The sequence below is a fragment of the Zophobas morio genome, unplaced genomic scaffold (assembly GCF_036711695.1).
Source record: "Zophobas morio isolate AGI-343-1 ecotype UQ-CSIRO unplaced genomic scaffold, CSIRO_AGI_Zmor_V1 ptg000044l, whole genome shotgun sequence".
Classification (NCBI taxonomy): Eukaryota; Metazoa; Arthropoda; class Insecta; order Coleoptera; family Tenebrionidae; genus Zophobas; species Zophobas morio.
Genome location: NW_026972149.1, coordinates 3,467,172 through 3,495,020, shown reverse-complemented (window position 1 = coordinate 3,495,020; position 27,849 = coordinate 3,467,172). Strand labels below are relative to the sequence as shown.

General features: G+C 34.4%; 1 protein-coding gene across 1 annotated transcript in view; it reads right to left on the bottom strand.

Moving 5' to 3' along the window:
- Nucleotides 1-385: 385 nt before the first annotated feature.
- LOC135141394 (gastrin-releasing peptide receptor) overlaps nt 386-27,849 on the bottom strand; it is a 130,078-nt gene continuing 102,614 nt past the window's right edge. Inside the window, exon 5 of the transcript XR_010282379.1 lies at nt 386-395. The gene's annotated coding sequence lies outside the window, so the exon portion shown is untranslated. The remainder of the gene's footprint in view (nt 396-27,849) is intronic.

Sequence of the window (27,849 nt, the reverse complement as noted above, 5' to 3'; positions counted from 1 at the left end):
GTGTTCAAAAAAATATATTTATGAATTAAATTGTTTATCACACTACAAATTCATATATAGGCTGCTGAGTTAAATAACAGTAAGCAAGAAATTTGCCACAAATTGCAAACATTTATTCGTTTTAGAGTACTCTTAAATTTGGTAAAAGCTTCTCTTAATGTTAGTTCTAGTTTCCGATTTTTTTTCTCAAAAAGAAAAATTTTCGTTTCTACTTCAGTTTCTCTATTTACTGTTAAGGAGAACGGCAAAATCCACACCTATTTTTACTTCTCGAACGTAAACTGAGAAGTATTGTAATAGTATCCTTTGACGGATTTCCGTTTCCGTCTGTCTGTCAATTAATGATTTATTAAACACGTAGTTTCCGAAACTACTGGACTAAATACTGGGACTATCTGTATCTCATTTACCTATATCACTCTTATCTTAGCAGGAACTAGCCCCGCCCACCCACCCTCTCTTTTATTCGAGGGTATGTCATCTGCCAAAATCACTCTTATCTTATCAGGTACTTGCCCCGCCCACCCACCCTCTCTTTTCTTAGCAGGTATATCATTTGCCAAAATTAGTCGTATCTTAGGAGGTACTAACCCCGCCCACCCACCCTATCTTTTCTTAAAGGGTATGTGATTTGCCAAAAGTTTTCTATGTAGATCCTATTTATTTTTTATACATTTATACGTGTCATTTAATTACCCTTCTCTATTTTTTTAAAATATAATTTAATGAAAAACATGTTTACAATGATACATTTTTATAGACAAATATGGATTTTGCAATCACAGTGAAAAATTCATCAGGATTGAGGTCGAGAGGGATCATCACGATTGAGGCAGGGCGGGTGGGCGGGGCTTATATTTTATCTTTCAAAATTTATTTACAGTGTAGTAAATTAACTCTCCCCTTCTAGCTAAAAACAAAGGCGTTTACGGAATTTCAATATCGTTATCCGTTCTGAATATATAAGGCCGCGGAATTTTAACTTGGACACTCGGTATATCCAAAAAACTAACACTAACATATGTTCAAAATATATTTGCAGTCACTATGTTTGTGTCAAACAAAATTGTTACTTTTCAAGGATCTTGTTACGAAAAGATTACATATATTTAAAAAAACAAGAAATATGGATTTTGCAACTAAGCCCCACCCCCTGGTTCACGACGAATAAAAAAAATCATCACAACTGAGATCGGGCGGATGGGCGGGACTTATATTTAGCCTTGTTTTTTAAATAGATATTAGAGGCAATTTTGAATCAAACCTGTGAAAATGTATAGGTTATTAAAAAGTAAACAGCCAATCAGATTTATGAATTTAAGTCGTTACTATGGAAATTTGCAAATCAACACCCTTTAGATTTATAGATATATACAATTTTTTGTAGAATTGCCGCCCTAATCATCATTTTATGTCAAGAAACGTAAAACATGTTTTAAATGGTAAATTTTTGTAGAGAAATATGGCGTTTGCAATTAAGCTCCCCCTTCCGGCTCACGACGAATAAAAAAAATCATCACAACTGCGATCGGGTGGGTGGGCGGGGCTTATATTTAGCCTTGTTTTTTTTAATTATCTAACTTCTTTTCATAACAAGAAACTTAAAGCGTGTTCAAAATGGTAAATTTTTGTAGAGAAATATAGATTTGGCAATTAAGCTCCTCTTCCCGGGTCAATAATGAAAAAAAAATCATCACAACTGAGCTTGTGTATGTTTAGCCTTGTTTTTTTAAGGATTTTTAGGCAATATTTCCAAAAGTTCAATTTTTCAGTACTCTTCGATACGAAATTTTTGACATTTTCCTGAGCATTTTGGTAGTTCTCTAAAGAGTTCCTATTGCTGACCGACCTCTTTAAGTGTTTTTTCGGGGTTATTTTTCCTACAATTACAACTATTTTCCCCGAATCGCCAAAATGAAATAAGTATTACGATTTTTGACATATTTCCAAAATCTGATTCGGAAGCCCAATATTTCGAAATCTTGGTCCAGGACCAAAAACGCTATACTTTTCGATCGAGCTTGTCAACATCTATTTCCTAGATTTTTTTAAATGATTTTTAAGCCATTTTTGCAAAGTTCAGTTTTCTCTTATGAAATTTTTAATATTTTCCTGACAATTTCGATGATTCGCCAAAGAGTTTCTTTTGATTTTCGCCCTCCTCAAGTGTTTTTCGGCTTTATTTTTTCTAAAATTTCAAGTATTTTTTCAGAATCGTCAAAATGACACCAAATATTTTGAAAATCTTCATCCAGGATATCAGAACTCTATACTTTTCGATCGAATTTGTCGAGAGCTATTTCTGTGATATTTTTAAATATTTTTTAAGTAATTTTTCCAAAGATTAAGTTTTTTAATATCTTCCCATATGAAATTTTTGACATATTCCTGAGCATTTCGAAATTTCTCAAGAGATCTTTTAGATTTCGACCTCTTTAATAAGTGCCCACCCACCCTCTCTTTTATTCGAGGGTATATCATTTGTCAAAATTAGTCGTATCTAGGAGATACTAACCCCGCCCACCCACCCTATCTTTTCTTAAAGGGTATGTGCTTTGCCAAAAGTTTTCTATGTAGATCCTATTTATTTTTTATACATCTATACGTGTCATTTAATTACCCTTCTCTACTTTTTGAAAATATAATTTTATGAAAAACATGTTTATACATGATTCATTTTTATAGACAAATATGGATTTTGCAATCACAGTGAAAAATTCATCAGGATTGAGGTCGAGAGGGATCATCACGATTGAGGCAGGGCGGGTGGGCGGGGCTTATATTTTATCTATCAAAGTTTATTTACAGTGTAGTAAATTAACTCTCCCCTTCTAGCTAAAAACAAAGGCGTTTACGGAATTTCTATATCGTTATCCGTTCTGAATATATAAGGCCGTGGAATTTTAACTTGGACACTCGGTATATCCAAAAAACTAACGCTGTTTGTTACTTTGCTCACTGTAAAAATTATTTTTTTTAAAAACATTGTTGTTTGATTTTGCAAAATTTTATTTATTGTATTATAACGGCTATAATTAAAAAATATATAATGTATAAAAAAAACATAGTGGATCCATAAACCACAAGTTCAATCTTCAAGTTGTTGATGGGAATTGATACGATATTCTTAAATCACATACAAAATTTGACAACAATCGGTGCAGTAGTTTCGGAGGTTATCTGTTTAACAAAAATCGGGACAGACGGCAGGCGGCAGACACCCCGTACCTATTTTTTCGAACTCTAGAGGTCATGAAACGTCGAGAAAACATTAAAGTAGCTAATCGCCGGATGGAACCTGTTACAATATGTCCTTGTCTTGTGCTCAAGTAAAAAAATAAAATTTTAAGAACTGGCTTTTATAATTTGTGTAAGAAACTGAATTCAGACCATTTTTGCCTCCCAAGCGTATGAGATAGGGAATGTATGTTAATAATATCGTGTAGATAGTAAAACGCTAAATAAAATTTATCTGGTCATCCCCACGAACAATTTGATGACGTCACGTCAAAATTATGCGTACTAAATACTACTTCAGTTTTATAAAATAACACACTATTGACTGTTTATGAATCCGCCTTAATTTTTATAACAATTATGTATTCCACGTGCCCGATGTCTGCCGCACGCAATAAGAAGGTAGTGTTCAGACGGCTAAGGTTTTGCACTTGAGCTCCGCCTGCGTGGGTTCGAATTCCATTATCACCGACATTATTTTTCAAAGACACTGAATAAAACTAATTTTTATTGTAAACGTTTATAGTATTCAAGAACATTTTTATACTTTGTATAATTTCATGGATTCTTTGCCACTTGTTTCCACTTTCTGTTATTCTCATATCTGAAACCATCCAGTTCGTGGGAGCACAGACAACTAATGCTACCATTGCAAAAGACATCTTTAAAATAATAATAAAAGTAATAATAATAATTAAAGTTAATGAAAGTGATTTTTTTGTGTAAAGTTTGACCGGCCGCCACTGGTGGCGATCGCCGTTATCAGCGCTTCTTGCAATACGTGGGAGGCGGCGGCGGCGGCGGCTGAAATTGATTTGAGCATTGGGTGGATGTTGTCCTTTCTCGGAGTTGTATGACGCATCGTCACCGGAGATCTCTGAATTGTATGCTGAACGTATCACTTTTCGCAGTACTTATTTACATGGTTCCGATCAATAGACCGAGTACACAGAGAGGGCCGCCAGCCGAAATGCCCGTAGGCGACATTTTCGCCTCGCTTCAACACGTTACATATTCTTACGGCGCTTTTTTCGGGGAATGTACCGCCACCGTAACCCCTCTTTACAATGAAACGTACTATATCAACCCTTTTCAGATTATCGCACCCTAACATGACTCACTATATATATTTACATCCTTGTTTTCTGTTTATAATTCTAGTCTTATTTCTTTACCGACTTCCCCTTACCTCTTCCCCTCGATAAATTTTTTCCGCATTGTCCGCGTGATAAATATCAGCTGCATCGAAGCAGAACTTCGCCAAATGGAAATTTCACGACTTGGAGGTGAAAATTCCGAGAAAATTGATATTGTTGGTAAATAATGCACAAAATGTACTTGAAATCTGGAAAAACCCTCTCGATAACCACTACATTTATGAATGAAGTTAATGAAAGCACAGATAACAAATTCAGCGAATCGTACACCAAAACGAAATTCGTAAACCCTCAACAACGACGTGATTTCAAACAGGATGTTGTAATTGTGAGAGCAAAAATGAAATGAAACGGTAAACACATACAACAATCAATCGATGCTGTTACAGAAGAAACAGGTGTAAATCAACAACTGAGGAATAGGGGTGGATACTCGTTGAAACAAGTGAAAAATATGTTTAAATAACAAAACTAAGTCGTCAATAATACGTGAATAAACTTGTGTAATTTGAAGGGTCAAATTTAAAATGCCCCTGAGTAATGATTGTGGTACTTCAAAAATGGCTATCTTTGCCCAAAGTACTAAGGAATCATGTACTTTCCAAGGGTACCACTTTTTGGTCCGGGCGGTAAGCGAGTTGTTTTTGGCCTAAGGCGAACCGGTTAAAATGAAATCCGAGATTAGGGACCCGTTTGATGATACCATAACCGGTGATAACAAGTTGTAGATTTCGCGTTAACCCTCCTAAAGCTATGTTTGAAAGAGTCCTCCTCCTCACCTTCTAAGCGATCTTTACGTGAGCAAGTTAGTGCAGTTTGAAAAGTCAAATTTCAAAAGCTCCTGAGTAATGAGTGTGCTACTTGAAAAATGGCTCCTTTTGCCCAAGGTACTAACGAGTCATGTACTTTCCCAGGGTAGCACTTTTTGGTCCGGGCGGTAAGCAACCTGTCTTTGGCCTAACGCGAACCGATTAAAGTGATGTCCCACATTAGGGACCACTAATGTCGGAAACCGGAGATTCTAGTTGGTGCGGTTTTGTTTGCATGCACATGACCGAGACAGTGGTAGTTGTATGGAAGTCAGTCTTACCAAACCCAGTTCTCTGAAGAAAGTAAAAAGGACAAAAATAAAGAAAACAGCTAAAAATTTACGGAAAGAGAGACGCTACGAGGTAAAAGTATAATGAACGGATCAAGTCGAAGGGTCGCAGTGTGCAAAGAATTGTGTACAAAATATTAAGAGATCCGGTAGAGCCCCTGAGGGAATACGAGACAATACAGAAATCGGAAGGGTAAAAATTAAGTCAACACTCCTTAGATAAATCACATGAGTCATTTCAACTATTTTAGGACGCCACATTCCACCTAACCTTTACTTTTTAATAAAACGATATACGGAAATTTATCAGGAACCTTCACCTAAACTCCATACGTTACTTTGTCACGAAAAATACTATCGCAATTGAAACCCATTCGTAAATCATGTCGCAGACCAACAGAATATTGCTTAAAAAGCCCGAAGTAGTCCGAACTAGGAGGGTCGAGAACGTAATAGTGGTAACGTATTGTATCACAGGCCCGCAAAATGCAGTAAATGGGGAAACGAACTTAGGAAAACGAGCACGCGGTTGCAGGAATCTTTGCAGTAGTTTGTAATTTGCCTGTAATTGTAGGTAAGTATAATTGCTCGAGATAATAAACGAAACGGTTTATTTTGTAGTAGGGACGTTGACTCTGTCTCTGTCTAGTAACGTCTCGCCCACAATTTCTTTCTCATTTCTGGCGGAAAATGGCAACGTCTGAATGAGAATTTAAAGGCAAACGTTTATTATATATTATATTGTTAGTATCAGCAGCGATAATCTGCCGCTACGTGAGCAGAGCAAGTTGGCGCGTGCGAAGCTCGAAAAAGAGGAACGCCTTGCATTCCGATGCTGAGGGTCCGTTACCCTCACATTATAATATTAATAATTATACCAAGTCAGCAGTCATCGACTTTCCGAATAAATTCGTCGCAGGGTTTTACTCACGACTCGAGATTATGCCACATTTTACTCGAGAGTATGTGATATTTCTTATAAAGGGTATAATAAAACCAATCACTATATTGATTAGAATCCTTCAGTTATAAATGACTTGCTCTACTTGTAAACTTTTATCTTTGGGTAAATCACACAAAATGCAAATGGTTGAGTTTTCTATAAATGTTAGACGTCAACGCTCAAGTGAGTGCCAATTAGAGATGTGACGATGAAGGAAAAGGGAAGTGAAGTGTGAGAAAGAAACCACGGAACATATGTTAAGGAACGTGTGAAGTGGATGAGATGAGAGCAGAAAGGAAATGCTGTATTAGGGTTAATTGCCCTAGAATGGACGTAAGAGATAGGAAGGGAGACATTGTTTAGGAAATAGGGTTTGCATACTGTTGTATTAGTTGTAAATTTGTACATATACCGAGGAAATTAAAACTGGTTAACAGTAACGTATACACTCATACAGCATGTATTGGAATGTCAAGATCGTCCCATGTGTGTTAAACGTGAACCTGCGGTTGATTAATTAGTAAATATAGGTGAGAATTAAATGATGATCTTATGAAAAATTTAAACCGGGATTGAAAAACCCGTCACATTGGGGCCAGGGGCTGGGGAATAATGTCGATGTTTGAGTGCGGATGGGGAGCGTCAATACGCTTTGCAACGCATCAACTCGCTGTTAGCTGCTGTGTCTCGACCGAGGCGTGCGTGTGAGGAATTAATAGACGTAAGCACCGTGGAAATAACTATGATGACGGTTTATGTGAGAAAACTTTGGCTAAACGATTTTTTACTTTCAGGGGCGTTTCGAGTTTCCGCTGAAATGTTCTGAAAACTTTTAAATGGTTTGTATTATAGAGTTTTTGTTCTGCTTTAGTCCTGACTGAATCTATAGCATCCAGCACCCGTTCCACAGAAAATTTATAGTTCTAGTTTTAAAAACGCCGTTAACATTATTCAAAATAGAATTAAGGATGTATAAATTTCATTCCAAGCTCTTCCATGCATTTCACGCATGGAACGATTTATTCGTGTTTACGAGTAAACATTTTCCAAATAACGAGCGATGGTCACTCGTTGTTTAGCACAGAAAGCAAATTTTACGCATTGGTTATTTATTATTCAGTGTCAGATTATTAATATTCATCAAGTTTTTTTTATTATTATATATTTCGGTTCGACGTGCTCGTTGCTGAATTTCCATGACGTGATTTTATGAGTCCCTTTTACCCTTGCGTTTTCAAAATACTTTAAATATATCACGTTAGGCGAACAGGGTGATTGATTCATTCGCTTCAATCACCGTTCAATTACTTTAACAAGATATTTACTGAAAGTTGAGATTGCACCTGGCATGCGTTGATACACCGCCATAGAATATAAGTGTATGAGAACACGCATTCTATCTATATACGAATTGATAGTTTCAAAAAAGTTACATTATCTATCACTAGGACGCGCAAATTTGTAACAAAAATGTCATACCATACATACAACACACACTCCACATTTCTATGCCCAAAAAACGTGCCACATATTATACTCATTACCCGGTTTGCGCGCCACACCCTATAACAATTTTAAACAACAAAGAGTTTACATGATGTTAAACACTGCGTTATTTAAAGTTAGTAATTATAACTAAATTAATAAACCCGTACATCACATCAAACAAAAAAATAAACGCAGATTCAATCCGACCAAAATCAAAATCAGCTGGTCTTGGAAACACTACGCTTTGACCGACGCCGTCGAGAATAAAGGCTCAATTCAAGCCGCAAAAATATTAAATCCTTCCCGTTTTTCGAGTCCACAAACCGCAATTTTCTAATGTCCTTTTTTTCAAAATGGATCAAAATTTAGATCAGTTTAAATGCCATAAACTTGTAGCAATCACGACTGAGTAATTAAGAAGTGTGCTATAACGTAATACTTAAGTAGAAACATCCAGAAATTTTAATTATAACTTGATAAACAAAAGAATGGAGCCTGACTAAATGAATTTCTTGACACGTGGTTTATATGAACAATTTCAATATTGTCAAATTAGAGTCAGGAACAGTTAAAAATCTTAACATGACACTAAATACGGCATTGCTTTTTTTTCTCACGCGAAATTTGAATTCAAAATGGGACACCACAACTTTTATTTGGAAACTATGTGATTTGCCAAAATTAGTCTTATCTTGGCAAATACTAGCCCCACCCACCCACCCCCTCTTCTTATTCTAACGACGAATGTTATTTATGGTTAGTATAGGACCATTCAATTTCTTCAGATCAAATAAAGTCGGTCACTGAAAAGGAAGCAGGGTGGGTGGGCGGGGCTAATTATGTTCTTCTGAAAAAAGTAGTGAAGTAGTGAAAAAGTATATAAAAATTATAAAAAGAAGAATTACAAAATAAAAATTGAGAACCTAAAAAATCGAATAACAGACGACTTAAAAATCGATTTTTCAACTTTTTTCAACTTTTTGCTAAATTTCAATTTTTCGTTTCTTCAATTTTTGATTATGCAACTTTTTTAGTTTTCATTTTGAATGTGTAATAATAAGTGTAATTTTTAAAATTTTCATTTTTACAATTTTAGGATTTTAGAATTTTTCAGTTTTTAGTTTTCCAATTTTTCGCAGACACAGAGAAGATAAGACCTATTTTGGCAAATGAGATACTCTAAGAGGATAAAGGGAGAGTGGGCGGGGTAGCACCTACTAAGATAAAACTGATTTTGGCAAATCACATACCCTATAAGAAAGGAGAGGGTGGGTGGGCGGGGCTAGTATCCTTTAAGAAATTTAATTAAGTTATTATAAGAAAAGACACTAGAGGCTCCAAACAGTTTCAAATTTTTTCCAAACAGGAATACCTAAAACCTCCAGATTGTTTTAAATTTTTCAAAAAAAAAAACGGGGTCCCAAAATTAACTCAAAAACTGGATATCGAAATCTACAAGAAAATGAGTTCAACTATTTCGAAAATGGTTGAAAATGTTCCAAAAATATTAAAAATCAGTTTTATATTATCAAAACTAGTAAAGACTGTTTAAGCCAAAAACAGGCAAGCGTTGGAAATTATCACCATTATAATCTTTAGCAGTTTATTGAGGCTTCCAATAAGCACTTTTGGATTTTTTTTTTATATATTTTAATTAATGCTTAACGTAGTTATAATTATTGATTTATTTAATCGTTAACTACAGAATCTCAACTTGACAAAAATATTTCCCTAGTTGTTATTGACATTTTAAAAGTCACTAGATATGTTTGACGAAGATTGGTGAAAATGAGAAATATAAACGAGCAAAATGAATGGTGAAAACGCAAACTTGTATGCGTTTCAAAAAAAAAAAAAAAATCGGAATTAATAAGTAATTATATATTATATTTTGCCTTTTTTTCTTAATATACATAGCCACCTTTTCAAAACAAGAAACTTAGAACATGATGAAAATATTTTTTTTATTTGCCGTGAACCAGCTTAACTGCAAAATACTTATTTCTTTACAAGAAATTAAAAACAAATTTTGAGTCCCGTGTTGTTCAAAGTATACTATGCATATTAAGAAAAAAAGGCAAAATATGAAGACCGCCCACCCACCCCATCTCAATTGTGATGACTTTTTTTCCTTATATACTTAAAATACGTTTAAAATTGTATTTTGCCTTTTTTCTTAATATACGTAGACATCTTTTCAGAACAAGAAACTTAAGATGTGAATTTCTTGACACGTGGTTTATATGAACAATTTCAATATTGTCAAATTAGAGTCAGGAACAGTTAAAAATCTTAACATGACACTAAATACGGTTTCGCGGCATTGTTTTTTTTCTCAGCGCGAAATTTGAATTCAAACTGGGACACCACAACTTTTATTTGGAAGGTATGCGATTTGCCAAAATCGGACTTATCTTAGCAAAATACTAGCCCCACCCACCCACCCTCTTCTTATTTTAACGACGAATGTTATTTATGTTCAGTATAAGATCATTCAATTCCTTCAGATCAAATAAAATCGGTCACTGAAAAGGAGGCAGGGTGGGTGGGCGGGCTAATTATGTTCCTCTGTTGATTGGCATTGGAAAAAGGATATGGAAAAGGTAAAAAAACAACGTCAGTTGTAACTTCGTACAGAAGAAGCTAAATACTGGAAAAGTATATAAAAATTATAAAAAGAAGAATTACAAAATAAAAATCGGGAACCTAAAAAATCGAATAACAGACAACTTAAAAATCGATTTTTCAACGTTTTTCAACTTTTTGCTAAATCTCGTTTTTTAAATTTTTCGTTTCTTCAATTTTTGATTATGAAACTTTTTTAGTTTTCATTTTGAGTGTGTAATAATAATTTTTTAAACTTTCACTTTTTCAGTTTTAGGATTTTAGAATTTTTTAGTTTTTAATTTTTCAATTTTTCGCAGACGCAGAGAAGATAGGACTTATTTTGGCAAATGAGATACTCTAAGAGAATAAAGGGCGGGTGGGTGGGACTAGTACCTGATAAGATAAGACTGATTTTGGCAAATCACATACCCTATAAGAAAAGAGAGGGTGGGTGGGCGGGGCTAGTACCTGCTAAGATAAGACTGATTTTGGCAAATGACATATCTTCTAAGAAAAGAGAGGGTGGGTGGGCGGGGCTAGTACTTGCTAAAATAAGAGTGATTTTGGCCAATGACGTATCCTTTAAAAAATTTAATTAAATTATTATAAGAAAAGACACTAGAGGCTCCAAAGCAGTTTCAAATTCTTTCCAAAAAGGCAAAATGTAAACCCCGCCCACCCACCCCATCTCAATTGTGATGACTTTTTTTCCTTAGAAACTTAAAATACGTTTAAAATGGTAAATTTTTGCAAGGAAATTTGATTTAGATCAGGGCAGGTATGGGTGGGGCTTAATCTTTGGCTTTAATTTTGTCTTGATATACATAGTATTCTTTGAATATTACGATACTCAAAAACATGTCTTAATTTCTTGTAGAAAAATAATAAGGATTTTGCATTTAAATTCCACCCTATTTACTCATGATGAATAAAAAAAATCATCACAAATGAGACAGGGCGGGTGGGCGGGGCTTATATTTTCCCTTTTTTCTTAATATACGTAGACATCTTTTCAGAACAAGAAACTTAAGATGTGAATTTCTTGACACGTGGTTTATATGAACAATTTCAATATTGTCAAATTAGAGTCAGGAACAGTTAAAAATCTTAACATGACACTAAATACGGTTTCGCGGCATTGTTTTTTTTCTCAGCGAGAAATTTGAATTCAAACTGGGACACCACAACTTTTATTTGGAAGGTATGCGATTTGCCAAAATCAGACTTATCTTAGCAAAATACTAGCCCCACCCACCCACCCTCTTCTTATTTTAACGACGAATGTTATTTATGTTCAGTATAAGATCATTCAATTCCTTCAGATCAAATAAAATCGGTCACTGAAAAGGAGGCAGGGTGGGTGGGCGGGCTAATTATGTTCTTCAGTTGATTGGCACTGGAAAAAGGATATGAAAAAAGTAAAAAAACAACGTCAGTCGTAACTTCGTACAGAAGAAGCTAAAAAGTCGAAAAGTATATAAAAATTATAAAAAGAAGAATTACAAAATAAAAATTGGGAACCTAAAAAATCGAATAACAGACAACTTAAAAATCGATTTTTCAACTTTTTGCTAAATTTCAATTTTTCGTTTCTTCAATTTTTGATTATCCAACTTTTTTCATTTTGAATGTGTAATGACAAAAATAATTTTTTAAATTTTCATTTTTTCAATTTTAGGATTTTAGAATATTTCAGTTTTTAGTTTTTCAATTTTTCGTAGACACAGAGAAGATAATACTTATTTTGGCAAATGAGATACTCTAAGAGAATAAAGGGCGGGTGGGCGGGGTAGCACTTACTAAGATAAAACTGATTTGGCAAATGATATTCCCTCTAAGAAAAGAGAGGGTGGGTGGGCGGGGCTAGTACCTGCTAAAATAAGAGTGATTGTGGCCAATGACGTATCCTTTAAGAAATTTAATTAAATTATTATAAGAAAAGACACTAGAGGCTCCAAAGCAGTTTCAAATTTTTTCCAAACAGGAATATCTAAAATCTCAAGATTATTTTAATTTTTTCAAAAAAACCGGGGCCCAAAATTAACTCAAAAACTGGATATCGAAATCTAGAAGAAAATGAGTTCAACTATTTCGAAAATGGTTGAAAATGGTCGAAAAATATTAAAAATCAGTTTTATCTTATCAAAACTAGTAAAGACTGTTTAAGCCAAAAACAGGCAAGCGTTGGAAATCATCACCATTATAATCTTTAGCAGTTTATTTAGGTTATATTTTAATTAATGCTTAAGGCAGTTACAATTATTGATTTATATAATCGTTAACTACAGAATCTCAACTTGACAAAAATATGTCCCTAGTTATTATTGATACTTTAAAAGTCACTAGATATGTTTGACAAAGATTGGTGAAAACGAGAAATATAAAAGAGCAAAATGAATGGTGAAAACGCAAACTTGTATGGGGATATATTCGGAATTAATAAGTAATTATATATTATATTTTGCCTTTTTTTTAATATACATAGCCACCTTTTCAAAGCAAGAAACTTAGAACATGGTTAAAATATTTTTTTTTATTTGCTGTGAACCAAGGGAGCTTAACTGCAAAATACAACCCCGCCCACCCACCCTATCTCCATTGTGATGACTTTTTTTCCTTAGAAACTTAAAACATGGTATATTTTTGCAAGGAAATATGGGTTTTGTAATTAGACTCCTCCCCTAGGTCTGCCAACGAATGAAAATTTCATTAATATTTAGATTAGGGCAGGTATGGGTGGGGCTTAATCTTTGGCTTTAATTTTGTCTTGATATACATAGTATTCTTTGAATAATACGATACTCAAAAACATGCCTTAATTTCTTGTAGAAAAATAATAAGGATTTTGCATTTAAATTCCACCCTATTTACTCATGACGTATAAAAAAAATCATCACAAATGAGACAGGGCGGGTGGGCAGGCTTATATTTTGTCTTTTTTCTTAATATACGTAGTCATCTTTTCAGACCAAGAAACTTAATTCATAAATAAAAAATGCATCACAATTGAGAATTGAGATCGGGACGGGTATGAGTGGGGCCTAATCTTTAGGTTTAATTTTTTCTTAATATACATAGTATTCTTTTGAACAACACGATACTCAAAAACATATTTTAATTTCTTGTAAAGAAATAAAGACTTTGCAGTTAAGCTTCGCCTCCCTGGCTCACGACGAATAAAAAAAATCATCACAATTGAGATAGGGTGGGTGGGCGGGGCTTTTTTTCTTAGTTACACGTATTAACATAACAATGACTTATTTCAACAACAAGAAAGTGAAAACATGTCTAAAAGGGTATAAAAAAACGGGAATCAAAAACGTAATAAGTAAATGCTGCCAGTCAAAACTATCGTCTGGTAACGTATATCGAAGTTATTTGGTGACATAGGAGTAATAAATAGCACATGGATGTATTTTGTGGTTGCAGCATGTCTAAAGCTGTTGACAACAGTGGTCAGTATCACCTATTTTATGTATGGTTAATACAAACTCAAAAATCGTCATAACCTATATTTAGTTTGTAATATTTCAAAAATTTAATTTTTTTATATTTTGGTTAAAAAAAATGCAGTTGTCTTAAACAATTTTGTTTTATTTTTACAATCTAAACGATTTAAGAAAGAAATATTTTGAATTCTTTAGTTGTGTGCGTCAAGGTCATCATTTGAATAAAGCTTTTCAACATTGCAGCGCGTTAATTGTAGTAAAATTGAAAGTAGCACATCGCATTGCCATCAAGTTTTAGTTCGCTGCAAATTAATGTCTTTAGAACATTAAAAACGAAAGTATTAGTGTGCAAGAATCTAACGTAAAATAAACAGGTCAGGACGTTTTGTACGTATTTATAACATTGCACTAGTCTGCTTTATGTAATGCAGAAAAATTTAAGCAACGCATTGTTGTGTGAAAGCGTTTTCTGGGTGTAAGTTGGCTTTAATATACGCTATTTTATGCAGGATGGATCGAATAAACACATGGGATATTTACAAACTAGTTTCTAAATATACGCCACGGTTTACGTTGTCATGCTTTTTGTAAATAAAGAACTAACCGTTCTTTAAAAAGTCGTAATAACACTAATAACAGCGCTAATCGCCTTTATTTTTTCTCATCCAAACAAAAAAACAGGGGTAGTATCGTTTAAAAAACACATAAAGAACCGAGCCCATATAAACGGCAATAATCGTTATAGACGAAAAAGTGAATAGAATAGAACAGAATAAATGTCGTAATATATCGGAAAATGTATAAATAGGAGAAGAATACCCATTGAAAACATGACATTTATGTTGAAATTAGAATTTTGATAAGATATATTTAGCTGCTGTGTACGAATTTATACAACAATCCAACAGGTGGTTTGTTTTGTTGTGTCGTATCTCGACCGTCATTTCACATGTGCACCCGGATGTGTATTAACTTCCCCGACGTTTAGGGTTCAAACGCTCAACAATTTGTCTAACTATAAAATACTTTCACGAGCTCGCAGCGTCGAATTTTGCGCCACAATTTCAACGTGCCGTTTTTTGCCAATTAAATAACGTAAAGCTCCATATGAAAGCCGATATCATTCCAACGCGATCGAAAGAAAACTTATTCCTAAAAAAAGGTTTTCCGGATTATCAATTAGAACGAGACTAAATAAGTCCGCGTTTTTAATAAATCTAAGAGAGGTGTAGATTTCTCCGTTTCGTTATGTGTATTTTCGGAATGTCAGGATTAATAATAATAACGGTAGTAATGATAATAACGAGGAGAAGAATGTGGGTAACGAAGATCTCGTACGATAAGTGATACGGAGAAACAGAAATGGCACAAATCGATAATAATTAAAAAGTCGAAACTCGCAAAGCAGGTAATGAACGGCGTAAACGATCACGCACGTACGTCCTGAAACGCCGGTCGAAAGGGAGCTAAAATCGTAGGTCTATGCTTATTTTTGCGCCCGCTTGAGCTCACAACTAGCTAACATTTTTTGTTTGTTTTTCTTCCCCTGTAAACAACATGCATGCAACCCTCTTTGCCCCACCGGTCTTCTTGCTTTAGTACAAATATACTACAGTATTGATTTATTTACCCCATCCCTCGCAAACAGTACCTACTGTGTATGTAAGGAAATACACTACACTACAGTCGTGGACAAACATTATTTCATTATACGTCGCGTGAAAAGTGCCTGCATTCGATGCAGCGGTTCCTCACGTTCTAATTGCAACCGAGGCGTATTGTGGTGTTTTTCGAGATTCCGAGCCCATGAAAGCTCGTCGGTGTGCCGTGTTTAGTGTTTTGCCATGAAATGTGGCGGCATACGAGCGTATGCGGCCGCGTCGGAGGTGTATTACCATCTGCATGTGACGAAGCGCGAATGTATCGAGTGATCATCCCTTTAGAACGCGGCGAGGAGCTTCCCCTATTCACGAATTCGGCGGCAAATCGGAATGTCCGAATACGAATAAGTAAGTCTGCCAGGATTTAAATTGGTGCTGCTTGATTGAGGACACTTAAGGTTGGCCGGTCTGTTTAGCTTTTGACTCCGCCGGAATTTTCGATAATTTCCTTCATTTTAGACTATAGAAAGTTTGGTGTGAGACATCATCGGCGAAGCGTGTCATTATAAAAACACGAAAGAACATTAAAGCGCGTTGGAAACTTTTGGCGATGGTTACTTCATTAGGGTTGGGCGGGCTTAATCGCCGTTCCGCCATCCGCCTCGAGGTTAGACGTAATATTCCCTCCGCCGCAGCAATAACAATCTACACAAAGATTACAATAAGAACTTTTCGCTAAAAATGCAGTGCAACCGAAAATCCCGAATTAGAAAGACTGATTGCGCGTTTACTTTCATCTTTCACAACTCTTATACTACCATATGGAAAAATTATACATAGTAATAATAAGGATTTATTTCCAAGACCACAGCCGTCTAATATAGAAGAAAAGAGAAAGCAAGGATAATTATCCGCTATAAACCTTAAACACATCAAAACTTCTTACAATACTAAATGTTTTTATTAGTTTTTGTGTAAAACTTACACCGGTTACATTTTTAGGCGCTTAGAAGAAACGTTCACTATGTCCTATAATGCCTTTGATATGCAGTGTTAAGGTGGATATGATCCATACCTCTTAAAATATTACAGACAGTCTAAGCGCTTCAGACTTTTAACTATTACTTTAGCACCATAGCTAAAAATAGTAACATAGATTTTGAAAGTCGCAATATCCGATAATTGTCATTTTAGCTTTCAGACTGTCTCTTTGAATGATGTAAGAACAGTTATACACCTGCAGTCTGTTTTAATCTATCCAAATCTTTTTACTATGTGGGGTGATCAGGTGATTGAAACAGTTCTTGCGTTTTGGCGTATTTATTTGATGTTGTCGGTTCGGCAGATGAGGGAAGAGTCCTGGAGTTTGTGAAATTGAAATGAAAAGAAAGAAACCGTTGTGTCTTAAGGGTTCTTGGGAAGTAATTAAATACAGATTATATACAAATATACAAATGCTATACAATTTTGTGGGACTTGCCAGCTCTTAAGGTGTTTCACAGGGCTTTGCATTAGGCCCGCTATTATCCCCCCCAAAAAAAGCTCTCAAACAATATGTGTGTTATAAGATAAATGGTCATGTGAGCAGACATTACTGGAGGTACTAGTTTGACACAAATTCAAACTGAAAAATTGAATGCTTGGTGCGGTATTATAGGTTACCATGCAATCGGTCCTTTTTCATGAATGGGAATTTAAATTCTGAGGGATACTAAGGCTATTGCGGGAGCGTATAGTGCCTAGAATTAGAGAATTGTTTCCAAATTACCAAAGTCCGGAGTTACCAATAGAAAGTATTTAGTTTCAACAAGATGGTGCTCCACCTCATTTTGGACGTCAAGTGTGACAGTACTTAAATGAGACTTTTCCTGGCAGATGGATAGGCCGAATGGACACTATTAGCTGGCCTATCAGGTTACCGAATTTGACACCGCTTAACTTTTTTTGTGTTCTACGAAAGATGCTTGTTTAATAATTTATTTTGCCATTTCAATTAGAAAAAAAGATCTATTCAAAAATATGGTTGTGTCATTTAAAAAAAATCAAGTTTGCCATGCATCTCGAAAACAAATGAAGCAAAAAAATTAAACAAAGACCACTGAAAATGTTTTTTACACGTTTGAGTCTCTACTTTTACGTTTCCTCGATCTTCTGTGGCCTCTAGAGTACGAAGAAATAGGTCTCCCGTTTCCGTCTGTCTATCTGTCTGTCCGTCTGTCTGTCCGTTTGTCCGTCGGTCTGCCGTCCCGGATTTCTATTAGACAGATAATCTCCGTATATTTTGTTTTTTTTCTTACTATACATAGCCATCTTTTCACAACAAGAACAAGGTTAAAATGGTATATGTTTTTGCAAAGAAGTTGGGATTTTGCAATTATGGGGCGGGGCCTAATTGCAAAATCGATATTTCCCTATATAAATTTAACATTTTAAACATGTTTTAAGTTTCATGTTGTGAAAAGAAGTCTACACATATTCATACAAAATGACAAAATGTCAGCCCACCCACCCACTCAGTCTCAATTGTGACGATTTTTTTTATTCGCCGTGAGCCGAGAGGGCGGAGCTTAACTGAAAAATCCATATTTCTCTACAAAAATTTACCATTTTAAATGTGTTTTAAGTTTCTTAAAATAAATAAATCATCACAATTACGATGGGGTGGGTGGGCGGGGGTTTATATTTTATCTTTCTTTCTTAATATTCCGAGTATTCTTTGAAAAACACAATACTCAAAAACTTGTTTTCAATTTCTTGTAAAGAAATTAGTATTTTAGAGTTAAGCTCCGCCCCCTTGGTTGACGGTGAATAAAAAAAATCATCACAATTGAGACAGGGTGGGGGGGCGGGCTGACATTTTTCCTTTTTATTTTAATATATGTGCACCTCTTTTCACAAGATAAAACTTAAAATGTCGAAATTAGAAAATTTGTATAAGGAAATATCAATTTTGCAATTAGGCTCCGCCCTATAATTGCAAAATCCATATTTCCTTGCAAAAATGTACCCTTTTAACAATGTTTTAAGTTTCTTGTAATAAAAAGATGGCAATGAATGTTAAGAAAAAACATGCGTAAGCAAAGACTCACAACAATCGGTCTTTGCTTACGCATGTTTTTTCATTTTGTACTTATATTAGGAATATCACGTAGATTGTAAAACGCTAACCAAAATTTGTCTAATCATCGCCACTAATAATGTGATGACGTCACTTCAAAATTGTACAGTCAATGGGTTTTAAATTGTATAAAATAACATAGTTCTACACATACAATTTATGAATCCGAAATGAGTTTTTACCCGAAACGTCCAGATTTTTGGAAAAAAAATCAAATTAATAAAACAACATTTCGCAATTTAATTTTGAAACCGTCAAACTAAATGCTTTGAAATCTTGGAGTTTAAGTTCATCTCAAAATGATAAATCCTATCTAAAATGTGCAAAATATGATCAGTCTACACTTTTTTAAATTTGCTTATACAAGTGTCTCACAAAAAAATTTGTGAATGCGTGAATTTATTTTATTGATTAAATCAATTTTTTGAATCTTACTTAGGGGCAATCTGAATCAAACCTGTTAAAACTTAAAGGTTAAAAAATAAACATCCAATCAGTTGCAATTTAACACCTTTTAAATTTAACAAGTTTTTTACAAATTTAATAATAGCAAAATCAGTCTTATCTTAGCAAGTGCTAGCCCCGCCCACCCGCCCCCTATTTTGTCAGAGAATATGTCATTCGCCAAAATAAATCTTACAGTAAACTCACTTGACATACACCTTGTAAAACTTTTATTACTTAAGCGGCTTAGGACAAACCACCCTTATAAGTCAAAATGGCTATTGTAAGCTTTATGGACCCGAACCGCAAGGATTATTACTGTCCATTGTTACCATAATGGAGCTGTGAACTGAGTTACGTTATACAATAGCCAGTTTGACTAATAGGGGTGCTCTGGATTAAGCCGCTTAAGTCATAAAAGTTTTACAGGGTGTATGTCAAATGAGTTTACTATACCTTAGCAGGTTCTAACCCCACGTACCCGCCCTCTATTTTCTCAGAGGGTATGGCGTTTGCAAAATTAGTCTTATCTTAGCAAGTACTAGCCCCGCCCACCCGCCCCCTAGCTTTTCAGAGGATATGGCTTTTGATAAAATTAGTCTTATCTTCGCAAGTAGCCTCTGAGAACATAAATGGCGGGTGAGGGGGGGGCTAGTACTTGCTAAGATAAGACTGATTTTGGAAAACGTCATACTCTCTGAGAAAATAGGGGGCGGGTGGGCGGGGCTAGCTGACGCTGTAAGTCTGTACAAATTACTGCTGTTATTATTACTATAACTTTACAAAATTTGTATAATACTAAATAATAATATTTAATCATATTTATAACCTATTCGGCTTTACATATGTCATAAAATCTAACATTATAACATATAAAGTCAGAAATTAGAAGAATATTTGTCAAAATCCGTATATAATTACCCGATTTTTAAAATTTGTGAAATCTTGCATTTTAATTTTGTCTCGAAGAACATTAAAAATTTAAATTTGGTGCTCATTCACTTGGCTTGATTTTTATAGATGTTTCAAAATTTTTAATTTTTTGTTTAACTTTGAAGAAATATATAGTATGAAGTCACAATATGTTCGAAAAGACGGCGTAGATTCCAAAGTACACCTAAATCTCTAAATCATTACATACTTGCAGCGGCAAGCCATTTTAATGTTACAATAAAATTTTGCACTTGTCGGTGTTAACGTCAAGTTTATTGTTATGGCAGCAGGTAATTAAACTGTTTAAACTCCACTGCAGATTCAGATAAACACTTTATTGTGTTAACTATCTTTAGATCATCTGCATAATTAAATAAAATTTCTGGAGTCAAATTTCTTTACATGAGTGAAAAGTATTGTAAAAGCAGAGGCCCTAAGGTGGAGCTTTGAGTAACGCTACTATTTACATGAATTTCAAAGAACTTACATTCATATTGCGTAGAAATTGGTACAAATAGCAAACATTTCAAGTTTTCACAAAAACCCACAACGATTTTGTCAGATCGATATATACCGCATCTACTTGGAAATTATTATTTAAAGCTGATGTTATAACATGTGAATATATGACATTAGATAACAATTTTTTAGCTTTTAGTTTTTTAGCATCTAGACATTCCAGTGTTTCTTCTTCTCATTTATCTTATCAATAATCGATTTGGTGATCTATTTTTTTTTTATTTGATTAGACCGTTTGGGTTGGCTGAAACATCTCGCTCGTGTTTTTGAGCCCGATTTTATATTAAATCCGAGCTTTTCACTGTGTAATACTGCAACTACGGTCCGCCTTACATGTACTGAAAAATGTATAAAATATGCGCATATGCATGCTCTAAATTTATTCCAAATACGCACCAACATACGGGAAATTCGAAAAGAATATGCAAAACGTGCAGGAAAATATTCCGTGTGCGTTAATGCTCACTATTAAATGAAATGAACGTATTTTTATTATTATTATTTTGTATTTGCAAAAATAAAACAAATGTGTTTTAAAACCTCCGTTATTTGTTTCGTTCAATGACGATATTAAAATGCGCTTTGGATTTAGAGCATACTATTTAATGTATCCCGTTCACATAAAACGCAGGACATTTTTGTGTATCGACGGCTTGTATGTGTATACACATAATTAATATTTCCAGGAGCAATTTAGTGTTGCAGTAATTTACTTTTAAATGGGTTGAATGTCTAACGGGAATGAAGGTGTATTTATTTCCATTATGAAGCAGCTCTCCCTTTAATCTTTATTTTGAAGACTCTATAAACAGTTTCCAGTTCTTTGTTTCGTATCATAATGTATCAAAGAGGTCCGCAGTTGCAGAAATGTGCAATACACTCCAAATCACCCGAAGGAAAACACAGAATCAATTCATTTCCACCGTAGATATAGATTTGGTTTGAAAACCTCGGGAAACCTGCACTTTCGTATTCTGGAAGCTGTTTTATAAATCAAAAAAGTAGGGTGTTAATTTTTCGTAGAAATAAATATCTAAGCTCCATAATTCCTTCCAGTGGCTTTGGTGAATTTACATTCCGGAAGTTTTTCCTCAGCTGCAGCGTAAAATACTTTCCAGAGTCCAACTCAATTTGTTTATAATAGAATAAGGTGCCACTTTGGGGAAGACAATAAAAACAAAACGATAAAAGCAAATCCGTTATTATCAGCAGAGTCGGCTTGCTTCCCACTGTTTATTCTCTTTCAAACTTCCCCCAAGCTTCTTCGTCAACATAATTCTAAATAATACATTTTTAAGCAACAATTCCAAACCTAACTGGTTAAACACTTTGCCTTCTCGTTTTGTTTATTAAATAAATTGAAATTGTCGATCTTAATTAAGTCTTTAATTAATTTTATTGTAAGTAATATTAATTGTTGGGTATTCACTACCGTTTAAGTAAAGAAAACGTATAATAACAACAACGAATTTAATGAGTTATTATAATTACAATTTATTGTAAAATTGTCTTCACATCTTGTTTTACACGTATGTATGTGTTTACGTAATTATAAAATGTTTAATTTTTCTCGTTACTCTTCTTGACGTAACGTATTCATTTTAATACACCGCATAATTAGAACACCCTTGTTAACAAATATTTGTGTACAGCACTCGCTGTGTTGTGGGTTGTTATGTAAAAATTAATCTCATAATTCTTTTCCGTAAAACAAGCCTGTTGTTGCTCTTCCTCATCGGACTATATCGTAATAAGCGCAAAAAATTTTTTTTCAAATTTTATAGACCGTATTGAAACCTGGTTCTGTCATTTGCTATCGGCAATCGGTTTTATCCCCGCCGCAGCTACGCTACGCTCAACGTAAAATTCAAATAAACGGAAACTGAATAGTGGAAATAGACGAAAAAATTAAAAACCCGTAACGTTATGAGTCTAAAATTATTGTAATAACTTCTGTAGAATCTTATTAAACAAACAGAATTTACCTGATGTTAAATAAAGGGTTATTTCAGCTGTCTCGGAAACGCTACGCTTTAGAGCGGAATATAAGTTCAATTCAAGCCGCTAAAATACTATTAAAACGGCAAGAAAAGAGATCACGGTCCTATAATATAATACTTAAGTACAAACAACCAAGTGACGCATCAAAATCAAAACGAGTCTGTTTTCCCATGTATTACTACAATTACCAACCCGTCACCACTGCCAACTTAAAGACTGACAATCACTAATTCCCTAGGACTAACTCAAGTTGCGCATGTTTGCCTATTTTTTCTAAGCGCGAAATTTGAATTAAAACTGGGACACCACAACTTCTATACACAAAAAATGATCAGTGGGAATTCAAACCCGCACCCCTAGACCTTATTAATGAAAAATAGTTCTAAATGACATGTTATAGAACTTCATAAATCGAACAGTAAAAATTTGTAATAATAGTATCTGACAGAGATACAAAAGTTTGAAAAATTAGTTGGTTGCTTTTCGGCGTGTTAATTTTGAACGTTTTTTAATTAAAAACCCGTAAATATAGCAAAATGTAAGCAAAGTAAAGCCCGCCCTTGTTGATACTTTTCCTCAAAAATATTAATTTGAGTAAGCTGTACCCAGGGTATAATTGAATAAGTTGGAAAGCGTTAAAGAAAGTGTTATGTTTAAAAAACAATTCCCATTAAGGCATCCATCCGCGCAGGCCTATCGTGTTGTTTGAAGTTCTAATTAAACGTTATGGGTCTCTAAAATTATTGTGATAACTTCTGCAGAATCTTGGAAGAGAACATTAAAATTTACGATCCGAATGTTGGTGCGTTGCGGGCTTCAGCAATCTTCTATCTGGAATAATAGCCGTGTCATTTGTGTATATAGTCAGGGATCCGGAATTCAAAACCGGGCTCTGCCATCTTTTGCTTAAGTGGCATTCATATTTTACAAAAATTAAAAGATGTGCGGTTGAGAATTCGAAATGGATTTAGTGTTGCGAGGTTTGCGGGAAAAAATAATTGATGCTATTGGTAGAATATGTATTACCTGAACAATGTAAACCTTGGCATCTTAAGACTATACACAGAGTTACCTCTTGCTATTACTACACAATTAGCTCAGGCCTAAGGGAACAATCAGCTCGCAACTTCTCCGATCTCTCCCTAGAACGAGCGGGTTATAGCCATCGTCTAAATTACAGACATGTATATTGAAAGACGTTTACTTGCACGAGTCCAAAACTTAGGAAAACTTGTGCTCAAGTATGTGGTTCTACCTAAAGAACTGTACGGAGCAGTTTCCGTCCCTCTCTTCCACATTACTCCTCTGCAGACGTCGTGACGCCATGCGGCTGTTCGTTAGTTGGAGCCTACGCGAACAATGTGTGTGTGTGTGTGTATATGTACCTTACGATCTAAGCTCTAGAGACTTGCCGTTGTATTTGTACTTTTACATTACTAACTAACCACTTGACTGTTGTTAAAGTCAAGTTAGCTTTAAGTTTGCTGACTTGTCATACTGTTTCTTGGCAAACAGAGGTCTAACCTGGTCCCTTCCACCTTCAACTCGCCGTTGTTAACGCCACATGGAGCAGAACTTACAATTGGAGTTTAATTCGACCTAAATTTCGTTCTCATTACTTACGCCGACACTATGTAACAATATGTAATAAATTTTACAGTAGGTTCCACGGAACCAAAAATCACACAACTTGTGTCACACCACGTTAAAAATTATTGTCAGTGTTAACTTTGATACAATTTAAATAACATGACTCGCTTTTATGCAACGCAGCATCTTCGGTTATGCGCCTTGGGCATCTTGGTCATGCTATACTGGAATCTCAATGGAAGAACGGAAATTTGTTTAAAATATGACCAATATTTTATTACAGAGCTGTTATACACCTTGATTTTCTAAAGTTTATCTTTGATCGTCTAACATCCATTTTATTTAGACAAAAAAAATCCATTGAAAATACATTGATAAACCGTTAAAATTGCCACTATTTAAGTAAATAAAACAAATATCGACCTGTGATGGTTATCTGTATTACTGGGGTAAAATATGACCAACATTATCTGATAGACGTACATTATATGTTGCAGGTAGTAACTACTGTGGTGTTTGTTTCTATTGTTTTTTCGTCACTGATTTTCACACTTTGTGTACACTTTTTAAAATTTTCTAATTTTTTTAAAACTCGTCGTAATGCAACTTAATTGACACATTTGATTTTGCTCAACAAATAAAAATCAAAGTTCCTGATCAAATATAACTGTTCGGAACAATAACATTGCTAAAATTTATGTTTTAGAATCTAATAACGTAACAGTACAAGTCAGAAATTTTATATCGATTATTATTCGGTTTCATTATGTAGTCATTTTCATAACAGTTTATTACTAAAAACTCCATCTACTTAATTATTAAAGTTATATTTTAGTAATAACGTAATTTCAAGTGCAGACGTAATCTGTCTGTCTGTCTGTCTGTCTGTCTGTCTGTCCGCCTGTGTGGATTTTTATTACAATCTCTGAAACTACAGGACCGATTGTTGTCACATTTTGTATTTACATTAGGACTATCATCTAGATGGCAAAGCACCAAGCAAAATTTGGCGAATCACCTCCACCACCATTGGGATGACGTCATCTCGAAAATTTACAATACTAAATTTATTTGTAATTTTATAAAATAGGATACTCCTCCACTTGTGGTGCATGATTCCGTGTTGAGTTTTCCTCCTAAACATCTAGATTTTGGAAAAAATTCAAAATTTTGCAATTTAACTTTACAGAACTGAATACTAAAATTTTTTAATATATTTTTATGCGTTTATTTTTAAAATTAAGAAAGCAGTACTGTTATCGTTAATATTACACTGCATCTAATTTCTAGAATAAAAATTGAAAAATATATTTTTCATGCTGATTACAAAAATATAGAGCCCCAAGACTTTAGAAATATTGGGTTTGAAATGCAAATTTTATAAAAAATCCAAAAAACTCATATCTCATTGAGCGATTCTGTAAAAATGGTAGGAGTTATGGAAATAAGGCCGAAAGAAGTTCCTAGAGGACGAAATCTACCAGAAAATGTGTTCAGTTAGGTTTCAAAAATGGTGAATCATTTTGACTTTTTTCTTAATACATATACGTAATCATTTTTTCGCAACAAAAATTTAAAATAGATGACTACGTATATTAAGAATATAGGCATAATATTAGCCCCGCCCACCCGCCCTATCTCAATCGTGATGATTTTTTTTACCCGTCGTAAGTCGTGAGGCGGAGCTTAAGTGCAAAATCCTTGTTTTCTTACGAGAAATTGGTATGTAAATCATGTTCTTGAGTAATCGTTTTATCTAAAGCAAACTATACGTATTAAGTAAAAAAGATAAGCCCCACCCATCGATCTCAATCTCAATTTGGCTTTAATTTTTAATATACATCGTATTTTTGGGACAACACGATGCTCAAAACATGTCTTACATGGTATTTCTTGTGAGGATTAAGGATTTTGCAATTAAGCTCCGCCCTCTTGGCTCACGACGAATAAAAAAATCATCACAATTGAGACAGGGTGGGTGGGTGGAGCTTATATTTTGCCTTTTTGTTTCTTAATATACAAAGCCATCTTTTCACAATAAGAAACTTAGAAGATAGTAAAAATGGTACATTTTTGCAAGGAAATATTGATTTTGCAATTATGGAACGGAGTCTAATTCCAAAATCGATATTTCCTTACACAAATTTTCCATGTTTTGAGTTTCATGTTGTGAAAAGAAGTCTACACATATTAAAACAAAAAGGCAAAATGTAAGCCCGCCCACCCGCCCTGTCTCAATTGTGATGATTTTTTTTATTCACCGTGAACCAAGGGGACGAAGCTTAACTGCAAAATACTTATTTCTTTACACGAAATTAAAAACATGTGTTTTAGTATCGTGATGTTCAAAGAAGACTATGTATATCAAGAAAAATAGGCAAAATATAAACCCCGCCCACCCACCCCATCTCGATTGTAATGATTTTTTTTTATTCTTAGAAACCTAAAACACGTTTTAAATGGTAAATTTTGTAAGAAAATATGCCGACCAATGAAAACTTCATTAGTATTTAGATCAGGGCAGGTATGGATGGGACTTAATCTTTGACTTTAATTTTTTCTTAATATACACAGTATTCTGCTCAAAAACATGTCTTACATGGTAATTTCTTGTAGAGAAATAATAAGCAATTCATTTCCGCTCTCGAAGATTAAAAAAAATCATCACAATTGAGAGAGGGCGGGTGGGCGAGGCTTATATTTATCCTTTTTTCTTAATATTCGTAGTCGTCTTTTCGCAACAAGAAACTTAAACATGTTTAAACTGGTAAATTCTTGTAGACAAATATGGATCTTGCAATTAAGCCCCACCCATCGAGCTGACAACGAATGAAAAATTCATCACAATTGAGATGGGGTGGGTGGGCGGGGCCTATATTTTGCCTTTTTTTCTTAACATAGGTAGTCGTCTGAAACTTAAAACATCTTTAAAATGATTAATTTCTGTAGGGAAATATGGTTTTTGCAATTACGCTTCGCCCGTCGGTATGACAAATGAATGAAGAATTCATCACGATTGAGATCGACATGGAAAAGTTGGGGCTTAATTTTTGGCTTTATTTTTTACTTAATCTACTTATATTAAGAAAAATAAAGGCAAAAATCTCATTTGTGATGAATTTTTCACGAAACGATGTTTTAAATATTATTATGTAATTAAACTCGCGACGAATAAAAGAATCATCACAATTGAGATGGGGTGGGTGGGCGGGGCTTATATTTTCTTTTGTTTCTTAATCTACGTAGCCATATTTCACAACAATAACTTGAAACATGTTTAAAATGGTATATTTCTGCAAGGAAATTGGCTTTATTTTTTTCTTAATATACGTGGTATTCTTTGACCAACACGATACTCAAAAACATGTTTTTAATTATTTTTTTAGAAAAATCTGGATTTATTGTACTGCACTTCAGGAATGAGGGAAGTTTTGTCAAAATAACCTTCGAACCAATTTTAATTCCCGAGCGTAAGCTAAGGAAGTATCGTAACAATAAATATACTTTTTTGTTTACGAATGCGCATTTCGTTATAATCACAATTATTTTATAAAAATGTTTCTGCAATATTCGCTGCGTGTTCTGTATAACCAATAACTCGCGCGTGTCCGAACAATAGCTCGTCTAGTGAGGTTCGAATCTCGTTCGCATCCTCATTAAATC